Raw genomic sequence first — 13,294 nt, 5'->3', positions numbered from 1 at the left:
CGGAGCCACCAAAGGGAATGAAATCACAGAGGTGACAGGGACCCGATCGAGTGCATGACTCTGAGTGAGGCAGGAGCCACAGTGGGGGGCGGACGTCCAGCCGCGGGGCCGGGTCCCACCTCCAGCTTCCTGGGATCCTGCTGGCTGCTGCGCTCTGACCACGCAGGGGGGAGGATGGGAGGACGCTATGTCACCAGGGGGGGAGGTGACAGCAGCTGGGACCAGGGCTGTGGCTCAGTGGACGCCGCAAGTGGTCAGATTCTGGCCTGCAGCAGGTGCCTGAGCAGCAGCGGGCCAGACGGAGCCTGGAAAATCTTCCGATCTCGGGGACTGATCTGGTCACCTTCCCCCTCTTCCTTGCCACCTGCGGGGGGAGACTTCGGGGACCCCACACCCAGGCCTCCCGCCTTTTCCAGAACATTCTGAGCTGTGCCACCCCCCCCCGGCCTTGGCACGAGCGCTTCTCTCTCTAGACAGCACAGAGATATTTTTGCAAGATCGTTCGTCGTTTCGATTTTTTAATCCATCTGGAATTTATTTGGAGATGCAAAGGGTTTGATCATCTGATTTGCTTCCAGATGAATGTTCTGGTGACTTCTCGAATCTTCCCTTCTCCCGCTGAATCGAAATACTACCTGTGACCTCCGTTACGTTCTCAGGGACGCTGACATCTATGTTTTGGGTTCTGCATTCTCTCCTGTTCTCTGGTCCTCTTGCGATGCCATATTGCTTTGATCATCGTGGCTTTATAGTTTGTTCTTATTTTTGGTAAGGCAAAAACCCCCAGATCACTCTTTTTCCTGTTTTCCTTATTCTTGCACAGATATTTAGTCAGCCACGAAATCTTTGCGTACACCTACAAAAGGACCTAGATTTGGGTGGCTGGGAACAGGGGTGGGAGGAAGAATTTTCTGGTGGACGCTTTGATTCCTGTTGAGGTCACCTGGATGGACAGACAGGCAGATACAGAGAGATGGACATACACACACACGTATATATGTCTATCCTAGATTTAAAAAGAGATTAGGCCGGGCGCGGTGGCTCCCGCCTGTCACCCCGGCACTCTGGGAGGCCGAGGCGGGAGGATCGCTCGAGGTCAGGAGTTCGAGACCAGCCTGAGCAAGAGCGAGACCCCATCTCTACTAAAAATAGAAAGAAATGATCTGGACAGCTAAAAATATATATAGAAAAAATGAGCCGGGCGTGGTGGCGCATGCCTGTAGTCCCAGCAACTCGGGAGGCTGAGGCAGGAGGATCGTTGAGCCCTGGAGTCTGAGGCCATCCTGGACAACATAGCAAGACCCCATCTCTACAAAAAAGAAAAAAAGAAAACTGAGCTGGGCATGGTGGCGCCTGCCTGTAGTCCCAGCTACTCGGGAGGCTGAGGCAGGAGGATCGCTTGAGCCCGGGGGTCTGAGGTTGCTGTGAGCGAGGCTGACGCCACGGCACTCACTCTAGCCCGGGTGACACAGCGAGACTCTGTCTCAAAAAAAAAAAAATCTCTCACTTCCAAACGTTGGCAATCAACGATCAGTCGTGACATGGGGCCCCCGAAACCCGGCCTGCCCGTTTGCAAGAAGCCTGGCTTTCTAAAACTCGTTTCCAATGCACGCTCATGCAGCCTTCCAGAACCGTCCTGGAGAGGTTTGCAGAGGCAGACCTCTGGCGGAGGCTCAGAGTGGGAAGGTGACGACGTGCGCCCAAGGCCACCCGGCTGGTAGGCGGACACGCGTGTGGCGGGGAGGAGGGGGTCCTGAGCCCTGAGCCTGAGCCAGCACACAACTGCTCTTCCAGAAGGGAGTTTGGACGCCTCCAACCGAAAGGAAGTGGATTCTTGGAACTCCCGGCCGAGACCCTCTCCAAGGGCTTGTCCCAAACCTGCCCGGGGAAGGGTGAAGCCTGGCCCGGCGCCCACGGAGCCTCTTCCAGCACGGAGGTGACCAGGCCACTGGCACCACTGAAGGCCCAGTGGGGCTGCAGCCTTCTCTCCGCTCTGGATCCTTCTCTGTGCTCCACGCCCAGCAATTAATCATCACCTGCTATAATTATCTTGTATCATAAGTGAAGTCCCACCTGTGGGCCGGCTCCCCGGGGAGCCAGGTGACACGCATCCTCCAGCCCCCGTGGGCACGGCAGGTGCAAAAAGGTGGCGTGGTTTCCGCAGCTCTCTCTCCCTCCTCCCCAGGCCCCTCCGGGCTGTGGGCTGGGGTGGGGGGCGGGGTGGGGGGGGCTAGGCACCCCAGAAACCAAACAGAGCCCCCCCCCCCCGCCAACCCAAGCAGCCTGGCGTCCCAGCGGCGGGAGAGGCAGACAACAAGAAACACAGAGATGAAATTATTTCAAATCCAGCAGAGGCAGAATGACGTCAGACGGGACAGCAGTCGAGACCCCAAGGCCCTGGGTGCAGCGTGCTGGAGCCGGGAAGAAGGAAATCGGATTCTGGGAGGTCAACAGGTCCTTAAAAAGTTTGGCTTTTTATTCTCAGGGCACTGGGGCGTGTTCTCAGAAATGCTTTCTTGTTGCCAGCTAACCTTTGCCCCAGTCTGTAATTTCCTGCCTGTGCACAAGCACTTATGGAGCGCCTGCTGTGTGCCAGCCCGGCTCGGGAGATGCAGCAGGGGGTGGGGAAACAAAGGCGCTGCCTGGGGAGAGCCCCCCCTGCCCCCCAGTTTGGGGAAAGAGACCCCCTCCTCCCTGCTCCTGGGCACGGCCCCTCCCGCGCAGCCTCGTCCGGGTCGCCAGGTGGCGCACTGCGCCAGCGCATGGGCCGCGCGGCCGGGGGGCCCGGTGTCGCCGGACGGGGGGAGGGGCGCCCGGGTGTCGCCGGGCGGGGGGCGGGGCGGGGCCGCGCCGTCGGTTGTGTGACTTTGGGTTTGACCTGCCTGGAGATGAGCTAATCCCGCCGCATAATAGACTCCGGGGAGATACGGGGAAAACGGCTGCGGCGCTATCTGCGTCGCCATGGGGACCATCGCCCGCGCGGGCGGGGCGCGAGCCTGGAAAAATACAGCCTTTGTCGCCGGCGCGTGTCACTCACGGCGCGGGGACCTCCAGGCGGCGGGGCTCGGGATGGGGACAGTGGGGGCGGGGGTGGGGGTGGGGGGCGCTCTGGGCCCCCCGGCCCCGGAGCTCCAGCTGGACGTCCCCAAACTCCCGTGGCGACCTTTCTTCCTTTCCGCACCCGGACACTGTGTTCTGCCACACTCACTCAGGTGACCCAGCGCGTCCCCAGTGCGCTGCTGTGGCCTCTGTCGCGCGGCACACACCCTTCTCTGTCGCCTCCCCGAGCTGCGGCGACCACCGCAGAGTCTGTGCGCTGGGGACACCGGCCACGACTGCGCTCGCACCTGGCCTGTCTTGCGGCGCACCTGGGCGCACCTGGGCAGAAAGGTGCACAGGGACACAAGCGTCCCCGCGCAGACCCGAGCGACGCGCCCCTGGCGGTACCGGGCATGCGCGCAGACGCACCTGTTTGCGAGCTCGGACGCCCCAGACGCACCAAGTGGCTTGGCACACCTGGGCGCGCACAGCGCAACCACCCTGGTGGCCTGGGACGCCCCGTCGGGGGGCGTGCACCTCCCAAAGCGCCACCTCGGTGACAGGCCGATGCAGTGTGGCATCGCGCAATGCCCTCCCCCTCACTCTTGCACGCACCCTAAAGCACGTGTCCACGCACCCCAAGGGCCCCGCGCGCTCCCGAGCGCACCTCGGACAGACGCGGGACACACGCACCCCCCGCCCCGTGCACGCGTGGACGGGATGTCACGGGCTGTCACGCGTGCACGGGCTGCACGGGCTGTCATGCGTGCACGGGCTGTCACGCGTGCACGGGCTGCACGGGCTGTCATGCGTGCACGGGCTGTCACGCGTGCACGGGCTGCACGGGCTGTCATGCGTGCACGGGCTGTCACGCGTGCACGGGCTGCACGGGCTGTCACGCGTGCACCTTCTTGCAGCACGCGTGTTTGCACACGCACGTCCGTCCGCGCACCGCAGGGCGCACCCCGGGGGTGGCGGGCAGGGCGCACCGTCGCTGGGGTCCCCGGCAGGCAGAGCCCCCCCGTATCTGCCTGGCCATCAGCGCGCCGATCTGCGGCGGTAAATGATGCATTCGATGGCGGGCGCATTTGTCGCGCGCGCGCGCTCTGAAAGGGCTCCGATAATCTGGAAGGCAGAGATAAGGAACGTCATTTATTCCCGCGCGCCACGTTGGGGACAATTCCCAGCCCCTGTACCACCCCGTTCTCGGGCAGCCTCCTCCGGGAGGGAGCCGGGGAGATAAAAGATTGGCTATTCATTATCTTCGCCGGGAACAAAGATTAGCCGGCCGAGATGAAAAATTACCCGGGGACAGCGGCGTCGCAGCCCGGGGGCCGGGCCCCCTGCCTGCGTGCGCCACCGCCCGCGCCACCGCCCGGCCTCCCGCGCTCACCTCCCCTCTGCCCGGCCTGTCCCGGCCTGTCCCTCCCTCCCTCCCGCCCGCCTTTCCTTTGTGTCCCCACTGTTCCTCTCCTTAACCCTCTTGGGGACCCTTTGGGCTTCTGTCCCTCTTCCGACTCTCGGGGTCCCTTCTGTGTGTCCCTCCGGTCACCCTCTTTACTCTTATCTCCCCGAGGAACACTTTGTCCGCCTTTAGTCTCACCTCTCTGACCCTTTCTGCGACTTTTTAGTTGTTTGTTTCCGTCTCTGAGCGTCCCCAAACCCCCCTGTCCCGTCCCCTCTGCCCTCCGCCACCTCCCACCCCAGTGCCTTTGACCCTCCTTGCTTTTTCAAAATCTGTCCTCGCCTCTCCATGTCTTTCCCCGGGGCCCCAACCCTGGGTCCCCCTGGGCCTTTCTGATACCGGGTGTCCATTTCTCTCCGTCAGCCACCCCACCCCAGAAGGGGTGACAGGTCGCCAGGCCTGTCACTTCTCCTGAGCTCTCAAAGCTGTGCACCCTGGCTGCAGACCAGAGACTGGAAGGGGCCAACCAGCTCGGCCTTGGCCGCTAGCTGAGTCGGGTGGCAGGCGGGGGAGGGTGACACAAGGTGTGGAAGCCCCTCCCCCACCCCCTCCCCCCACCCCCTCCCCCCACCCCCACCTCCGGTCCAAGGAAACAAAATAGAACTCGAAGAGGCCGTGTAGACGCTGAGACTCTGCACTCCAAGACCCGGCTTGCCCACCCCCCTGGGCAGGGGGGTGGCTGGGGATCGGGTGGTCCCAGCGAGGCCACCTCATTAGAGCGGTTATGCAGCTTGGCGCTGGCGACAGGAGATAAGCTTTATCAGCTCATCTCCGCCTCCCCCAGACAGACAGAAAAGGCCCCGAGCAAATGGTACCCCCTCCCCAGCTCCCTCCGCTGGCCCCGTGCCCCGCTGGTTAGGGACTGGGCGGGGCGGGTGATGCGACACTGACTGCGTGTCACCCAGAGCCACACAATTCCGCAGAGTAGCCCTGGGCAAGAGAAACACACAGTTCAAAGATGCAGCTAGAGGCCGGGCGCAGGGTGGTGGCTCCCGCCTGTCACCCCAGCACTCGGGGAGGCCGAGGCCGGAGGATCGCTCGAGGTCGGGAGTTCGAGACCAGCCTGAGCAAGAGCGAGACCCCGTCTCTACTAAAAATAGAAAGAAATTAGCCAAACAACTAAAAATATATAGAAAAAATGAGCCAGGCATGGTGGCACATGCCTGTGGTCCCAGCTACTCAGGAGGCTGAGGCAGGAGGATGGCTTGAGCCCCGGAGTTTGAGGCCAGCCTGGACAACATAGCCAGACCCCATCTCTACAAAAAAGAAAAATTAGCCAGGTGTGGTGGCGCATGCCTGTCGTCCCAGCTCCTCGGGAGGCCGAGGCGGGTGGATCGCTCGAGGTCAGGAGTTCGAGACCAGCCTGAGCAAGAGCGAGACCCCCGTCTCTACTAAACATAGAAAGAATTATATGGACAGCTAAAAATATACACCCTGATTCCTCTGCTGTGACAGGCGGACAGACACACAGCTGAACACACGTCCAGATACTCGGACACAAATGTCGCCCGCCAGTAGCCACGGAGGAATAAGCAGAGGGACGCAGAGATATGCAAATTGCAACGCCACCCCCCACCCCCCGGTCCCCCACCCCCACCAATGCAAAGACACACACAGACACCCGGTCACACGCTCTGGAAGACACACAGTGACTCAAGCTCAGACGCACACACACACCCCATGGACACGGGACATCCACAGCCTGCTACAGACACGCACCCCGGGGACACACGCTTGGAAAGAGCCACACCCCTGTCCCATAGATCCACAGCCTCGGGGACACGCGCTCTCTCTCCCCCCACCCCCACCCCGCACGCACTGATGGGGTCAGGTCTGAAACAGCCACCTGTCCCCTCTCGCACGCCCCACAAACCCTCATGGAGCCCCGAGACCAAATGGCCACACGCATCGGCTCCGTTTTGGCAGATACTCCTGTGCGCTCAGGGACGCACAGAGACACACACGGGCCCCAGAGTTTTGAGCCACGTGCCAAGAGCCGACACACACACACACACAATGCGATATAGTCCCCAACCATGCGACGCGGTCACCACGAGTCACAGAAAGACCCAACGGACAACGGGTGCCACCAAGACGGGGACAGACACACTCCCTCTCTGGGACACATATCGGCACAGGACTTCAGACTTCCCGGTGCTTCCAAACCAAAGCGCTTTCTCTTTGGCACCAGAGCCGTTGTCACTCTCTGCTGGCCTGGGCAATGGGACTCTGGGAGGTCCCACGGATCTTTGCATTCGTGGGTAGGAACTTCGGTTGTACAAGGACGAGCTCACGAACCCGGGGACCTTGTAGGGCTGCGGACTCCCCTCGGCCTTCTGAGAACAAGCCCTTCCTGCTCCCTCCTGCGTGAGGGTCCCCCCCCTGGGGTGGGCCAGGGACACCCCAGAAACCGGACTCCCAAGTGGAGCCGCCCTGGAGTCGGGCACTGCCGTGGGGGCGGGAAGCAGGGATCCGTCTACACTGAGCCAAACCAGTCTGGAAGCGAGTGGCTGGTGCGCTAGAGCCCGGAGCTACATACACTGGCGTGCGCAGCTGTGCGGGTTGGTGTCACCCGGATGGCTGTGTGTGGCCGTCCAGGAAACCGTAGCTGTGTGTCCATAGACGAGTGCGTGGCCCCGTGAACACTACTAGAAGCGGGTTGAATGAATGAAAGAGGAGGATCGGGCGTCTGCGTGCCCACGGCTTGCGAGGGTCCCCGGGGACAGAGTCTCAGAAGAGAGACGTCCCCGCCTTTCCCAGCCAGGCATCCCTGAGACCCGGGGGCGCGCGCGTCCCTGAGAGGGCGGGAGTGGCCTGCAGTGTGGACGAGCAGGGTGTGCTCGCCCCGAGCGAGCGCCTGGCTGCCTCAGTCGGCCGCCTGGGCAACCGGACCGGGCGGACGGCGAGCGCAGAGCCCCGGCACCCTCCTGTCCCCTCCCCTGCGGCTCCCCCGCCCCTTCAAGGTGGTGTCGAAATTAAAAGCAACCGCGCTGCGGCCGGCGGGGGAGCCAGAGGCAGCGCCAGTGCCCGGGTGGCAGCTAGGCCAGCCTCGGGGACTCGCCGCTCAGGTCCCTATCGCTGGCTGCTGTCACCTCCACCCTGGCCGGCCCCAGTCGACAAAAAGCCACCCGCTGAGCACCACGCGGCCGCCGGGGCCCTGCTGGTGAGCGCCACCACCCCGCGCCCCCCGGGCCACACCTCGTCCGCCCGGGGGCGCCGCCCGCCCCTGGCTCGGTAAGTCCCCGGCAGTGCCACCTGCCCGGCCCGGGCCCTTCCTGTCCCCAGGCTCGCGCGAGGGCCATTTGGGGCTCGTCCTGGCCCTGCCAGCGGCTCGAACTTCAAGGCCACAGGGGCCTAAACGCAAAGGGACCATTTGGGGACCCGGCCTCGGGCCTCCCCACCTTCCCATCGCGCGGAGCCCCAGAGCCTCGCCAAGCAGCCCCCCCATCCCAGCCACCACCACCCCCAGCCCCGATCTGAGGCCTTTGTCTCGGTCGCCCCCACCCCCGGGTCGCGGTGGCGGCTGCGTCCCAGCCGGGGACGCCGGGTGGCGGCTGCACCTGCCGGCCGGTCCCGTGCGCCGGCTTTGCACGGCTTAACCCGGCTCGCTCCTGCCCGCGCCCCGCGGCCCTTTATCCCGCGTCGCTGGAGGTGCAGGTGGGGGGTGGGGACAGCGCCAGGTCGCCAAGTCCCCCGCCACCCCCACCCCAAAGCAGGAATCCGAATCCGTTTAGTGGCATTTCAATAAGAATGGGGGCTCGAGGCTCTGTCGCCTGGCAGGCGTAGACGACGTCCTGGATGTGTCTGGCAACGGGGTTTTAGAATCTTCTGGAGGTGGCCGGGGTGACCCTAACCGCCAGGGGAAAGGCTCCGCGTCCAGGGCCCCTGGGTGTGGCCGGGCCGCTCCTTCACCGGAAAACAAGGAAGGAAATTCGTTGTTTTGGAAAAAAAAAAAAAAAAGCAAAAAGCTTCGTCTCCCTGGAGGAGGGGGTCGGTCGGGAACATCTGGCCGGGAGCGCCGGGTCTACGCGGTCACCCTGAGCTGGGATTCGTTTGGGAGCAGGCAGGAGTCGCGAGAACCGGGTAGGCCCGTCCGGCTGTCCGGGCCGCCTGGAGGTCGTTTCCCAGCCGGGTTGACAAATGGCAAACAAATTGCGTCTCACGAAGCGGATTGACTCGGAGGGAACCGTGGCTGTTGGGGGGAGAGAGAGAAACGGGGCTGGATTGTTTGCAGGGGGGGGGGGTCTTGGCAGGGTCCCCCCCAGAGCAGGCTTAGAACCCGTATCTGCTCACCAGGTGCCGGGTGACAACCCGGTAAGGAGATAGAGAATCTCAGGGGCGCCCGGGGCCACCGTGCCAAGCCACCCGGGACACTTGGGTCCCCGTCTCTACGATCCCAAAAGACCCAGGACTCCAGCGGGGTGGGAGAGACCGCGGGGAGGCCAGAGGGGAGGGGACATTCGGATTTGCGGGACCAGAAGGGAACCCCAAAGGAGAGGAGGGGGCCGTTCCAGCCGTGGTCCCCCCTTTGGGGACCCCTCCTGGAGCCCGGGATCGGAGAGCTCGGCCTAGAGGGGACTTCTGGAGCCTTCTGGCCAAACTGCTCCCACATTCCTGCCCGGGGTCCCCCCGGGACATTGGTGGCTTGAGGCTGGGAGGCCGCTCAGCCGCGAGTTAAATATCTCCACGGCAGGCAGCGCCTAAAAAAACGGGGTTCGTTGAGGTCCGCCCGCCGCACCTCCCGCAGGCCAAAGAGCTGCGGGTAGGCAAAGGTGCAAAGAATTGGGCGACAAGAGAGGACAAACTTAGGGTCCCAGAGGGACAGCCGCGGATGAACCAAGTTTAAACAAAGGGGCTGCGTGCAGCCGGGGCGCAACGCGGAGCTCTGGCCTGCGACCTGCGCTTTGCAAAGGTCCCGGGGGACTTTTTGCACCCCAAGCTCCCAGGCAAAAGCACCGGGGGCCACACGGTAGCGCGCTGGGGGCGGGGACGGGGGGCGGCCCTTGCGTCACTTGAAAAGGGTCCTTAGGAAAATTCGGTGTCCCCAGCCGACCTTCCCCGGCCCCCGGGAGAAATCTCGTTTGCAAGGGAGGAATGTGACAAGGCTTCTCAGTGGCATCGGACGCAGCCGCCCCGCGTTGCCAACTGCGCTGGGCACGAACGAAAAATTGCAAAAGGGACCTTGGCTCTCTCGAGGTGCTCTGGGTGTCCCCAAATCCAAAGCCCTAAACGGGAATAAATCCGGGCGCTGGGAGGGCGCCCCGTAAACCCAGCTGATTCTGGGGGGGGGCTGTCCTGGCGGTCCCCCGGAGGTTGGTTGGTTGGCTGGTTTGGGGACCGAGGCGCGAGGACAGGCTCTCTCCGGCCTGTTGGGCAGGGCCCGGCTGGTAGCAGTCGGCCACCCGGGCTCCCGTACGCGTTCGGGAGCGCGCGCACAGTCCCCGGTCCCCGTTTACAGGCCGGCTGGGGGGGACCCTGCTACCTGGGGCCGCGTTTTTCTGTCCCAGGCGGGTTCGTTCCTGCCGGAGAGCGCAGCGGTCCCGCGTCCGACGCAGAAGCCGCCACCGAGGGGCAGGCTTCGGCCACGCCGGCCGCCTGTGTGCAGCTTCGGGGAAGGCGACCCCGGGCTCCTCAAGGGACCTGGCAAAACCCGTCCCCCCGCCTCGTGTCCCTTTTTCCTCCACGCCCGGATCGCGCGCGCGCGCGGGGCGGCTGGCTGGGGTCTCCTGAGACCCTCTGCTCGACCATTGCTTAATCGTCCCCGCTAAGTCCCCTCTCTCTGTGCGACGATTTTCTAAGCCGCCGAGCGGGGTAATTAAATCCCGCTCTGCGCCAAGCGGGCGGGCAGCGAAGGGGCTGACACTCGGGCAGGGGACCCGGCCCCGGCTGGCCACCTCCGCTCCCCGCGGTGGCCGGGACGCCGAGCCTCGCGGTGCTTGAAACTGCAAAGGCATCCAGAATTGGGGGGACCGGGGGGTGGGGACGATTTTAGCCGCGCCTTTTGGGAGAAACAAGGAAAATTACCTGTCTTCCCCGAGGGGCTCCCCCGCGGCCACCTTCCTGCGACTCAGCCGGGGCGCGGGTCGCCGGTCACCGGTCGCCGGTCGCGGCCTGGCGCGGAGCTTCCGCTGGGCTCCGGCGTTCACCGCTCCGGATCTGCCTCCCCGCGCTGGGTCCCCGGGGTTCGCGCTCCAGCGGGGACAGCCCTGTCCCCCCGGGGCTGCGGTGTCTTGGAGAGGTCCCCCCCGTGTCCCCCGCTGGGCTCCGGGGACGCCCAAGAGGCTGGAAGCTCCGCGGCGATGTCGTTTTTTTACGCGTCGCTGGAGAATCGCGAGCTAAAGGCGGGGACAAGCGGAGACGCGGACGTAGGGAGGGACACTGGGCTCCGGTCACACCGCGCGGGTTTCGGGCAGCGCGACCCGGGAGGTGCGGGGACCGCTCACCTTGCCTGGCCGGGCCGCCGCGGAGGCCTGGTGGCCCGGGGCCGCTGGCGCTGGCGCTGCTGTCCCCCGTGCGCCCTCGCGTCCCCTCCCGCGGAGCAGCTCGGCCTCGTGCGTCCCGGAGTGGGTCCCCAAGAGCCCCAGAGACGCGCCAGTCCCCAACCCCGGGGGGACCCTGCGCCCCCGGGTCCCCGCGCTTTACCTGCGCCCGCCCGGGGCCTCGGCCGGACACACGGACGCCAGATGCAGGCACAGGCGGGACTGCGGGGGACAGGGGGACGTGTCCCCCAGTCCGAGCTCGCGCGCGCCCCCCTGGGCGCTACCCTGGGAGGGGGTGACCGGTGGGGCAGGGCGGGGGTCGCGCCCACGGAGCCCGGGGCCCAGCCGGGCGCCCCCCGAGCCGAGGCGGGACCGAGGGTTTTCCTCCCTCCCCGGATTATTAAAAAGTTCATTTCCTGGCGAATCGGGTGACGTCAGGGGGCCCGGCGTCGCGGTGGCGGGGCCGCCCGGCCGGAGAAGCCGCCTCGAGTTACCCAATTACCGACTGTCAATCCTGCCGCCCCTCCCCCACTCTCCCGGGGGGTGGCCCGGGACCCTAGCGCCCCCCGCTCCCGGTGGCCCCCAGACCCACCTGGGACCCCTCTGGTCCCCGCGTGGGTCCCCGCATGGGTCCCCGCGTGGGTCCCCGCAGGGGAGAAGGGCTGCAGGGCGCTGGCGACTCCCCCATTCCTCCGCACCTGTCTAGGTCCCCCCCCAAATGTCTTTGTGCTGGACCCCCCGTCCCCCCTCGGTCGCAGGCTCCTTGCCAAGCTCGGCGTCCCCGGTCTGTACAAAGGAAGGCAGCGAGGGGACGTGTGCGCCCGGCCCGCTCGGCCCATCCAACTGGATCTCCGGGCTGGAAGTGCGCGCGGCGCGGTCCCAGGTGACTCAGGGGACAGAGCCCTCAGAGCCCCTCCTCCCCCTCCTCCCCACAGAGGCCGCCTCGGGGACCCCCCCACCCCCCCCCGCAGCTGGAGGAAAGAAAAAAAAAACGCCTCCTCCTGCCCCCGGGGGCGTCTCCCGCGAGCCGGCGCCGGCGCCAGTCCGGGTCTCCACGGCCTCGGCCCAGGCCACTCGGCCCGCTGGCCTGCGAAGGCCACGCCCGGGGAGGGGACGCCCTGTCCCGCTCCGTGGGGCCGCCGGCCAGGCCACCTCCCCCGGGCTCCAGCGCAACCCTGATCGACCCCGCGCCGAGGCCCCCCCGCCCCGCGTGCCCCGCAAGGGCCCCGCAGTTCCTGTCCCTCCAGGTTCCCGACCCCCCCCTCCCCTCCCCCCTGCAACCCGCCAGGACCGAGGGCAGGGGACCGTCTGGGGACGCAGCGAGCGCACGCGCGCGCGCGCGGCGGGGAGGGAGCCGGGGCTCCCTTTTTGGGGAGGGGGGGGTCCGGGAGGGGAATTTGGGGGGGGGCGCAGCCGGGATCGGGGCAGGGGGAGGGGACCGCTGGGTGGGTGGCTTCGATGGCGCTGGGGAGGCGCAGAGGTTGGAGGGACGCGGGGGGTGCTGGCCGGAGGGGACGCCAGGGGCGCGCGGGCGCGGGGAGGGGCGCGGGGAGCGGGGCGCAGCGGGGGGCGGGGCGGCCGGCGGGTCGGTCCCCGGGTCCCCAAGTCCGGGCGTTGCGGGCTCAGCCAATGGCAGGCGGAGGCCGGGCGGCGCGCGGCGCGGATTGGCCGGCGCGGGCTTCTTAGGCGTGCGCGGCCGGCGCTTCATGTCTGTGCGGGAGTCGCCGGCTGGCGCCAGGGCGGCCGGGGATGCCGAGGGGCCGGAGCCGGGCGGGCCCGAGGCCGCAGCGCGCGCTGCCCCCCGCGCCTACCCCGTGAGCCCCGCCACCCTGCGGGCCCTCTGTGTCGCCCCCCCGTGCGCCCGCCTGCGCCCCCAGATCTCCGCGCGTAAGTTTGGGGCGCGCGACCCTGCAAGGGGGGGGACACGCTCCTAGCTTTTGGGGGGGCGCGCGGCGAGGAAGGGGGGACGGAGTGCGGGGTGGTGGTGCGGGGGCGGGTGTCTCTGCGCGGGCTCGGGGTCCCCAGGGGACCGCGGTGCCGTGCGCCCAGCCGAGGGGGTCCCCCGATGGTGGTGGGGCTGCGTGGGCGTGTTTGGGGGTCGAGGCCAGTGCGTGTGTGTGTGTGTGTCCCTGGGGTCGTGTCCCCACTGTCCCCCCGCACCCACCCACGCACCCCCCGAGTGGTGCCCGAGCGCCCGTGTCCAACTTTTTTTCAGTCTGTTCATGTGTTTACATACCCAGGCGGGTGGGCGGCCGGAGGGGGAGGGGACAGTGGAGCGCGTGCCGCTCTGTGCGTTTGTTGCGGGGGTCAC

This window comes from Eulemur rufifrons, chromosome 22 (genome assembly GCF_041146395.1).
Source record: "Eulemur rufifrons isolate Redbay chromosome 22, OSU_ERuf_1, whole genome shotgun sequence".
In the NCBI taxonomy this organism is placed as follows: Eukaryota; Metazoa; Chordata; class Mammalia; order Primates; family Lemuridae; genus Eulemur; species Eulemur rufifrons.
The sequence above is the reverse complement of the archived record's forward strand: the minus strand, read 5'-3'. Positions refer to the sequence as shown.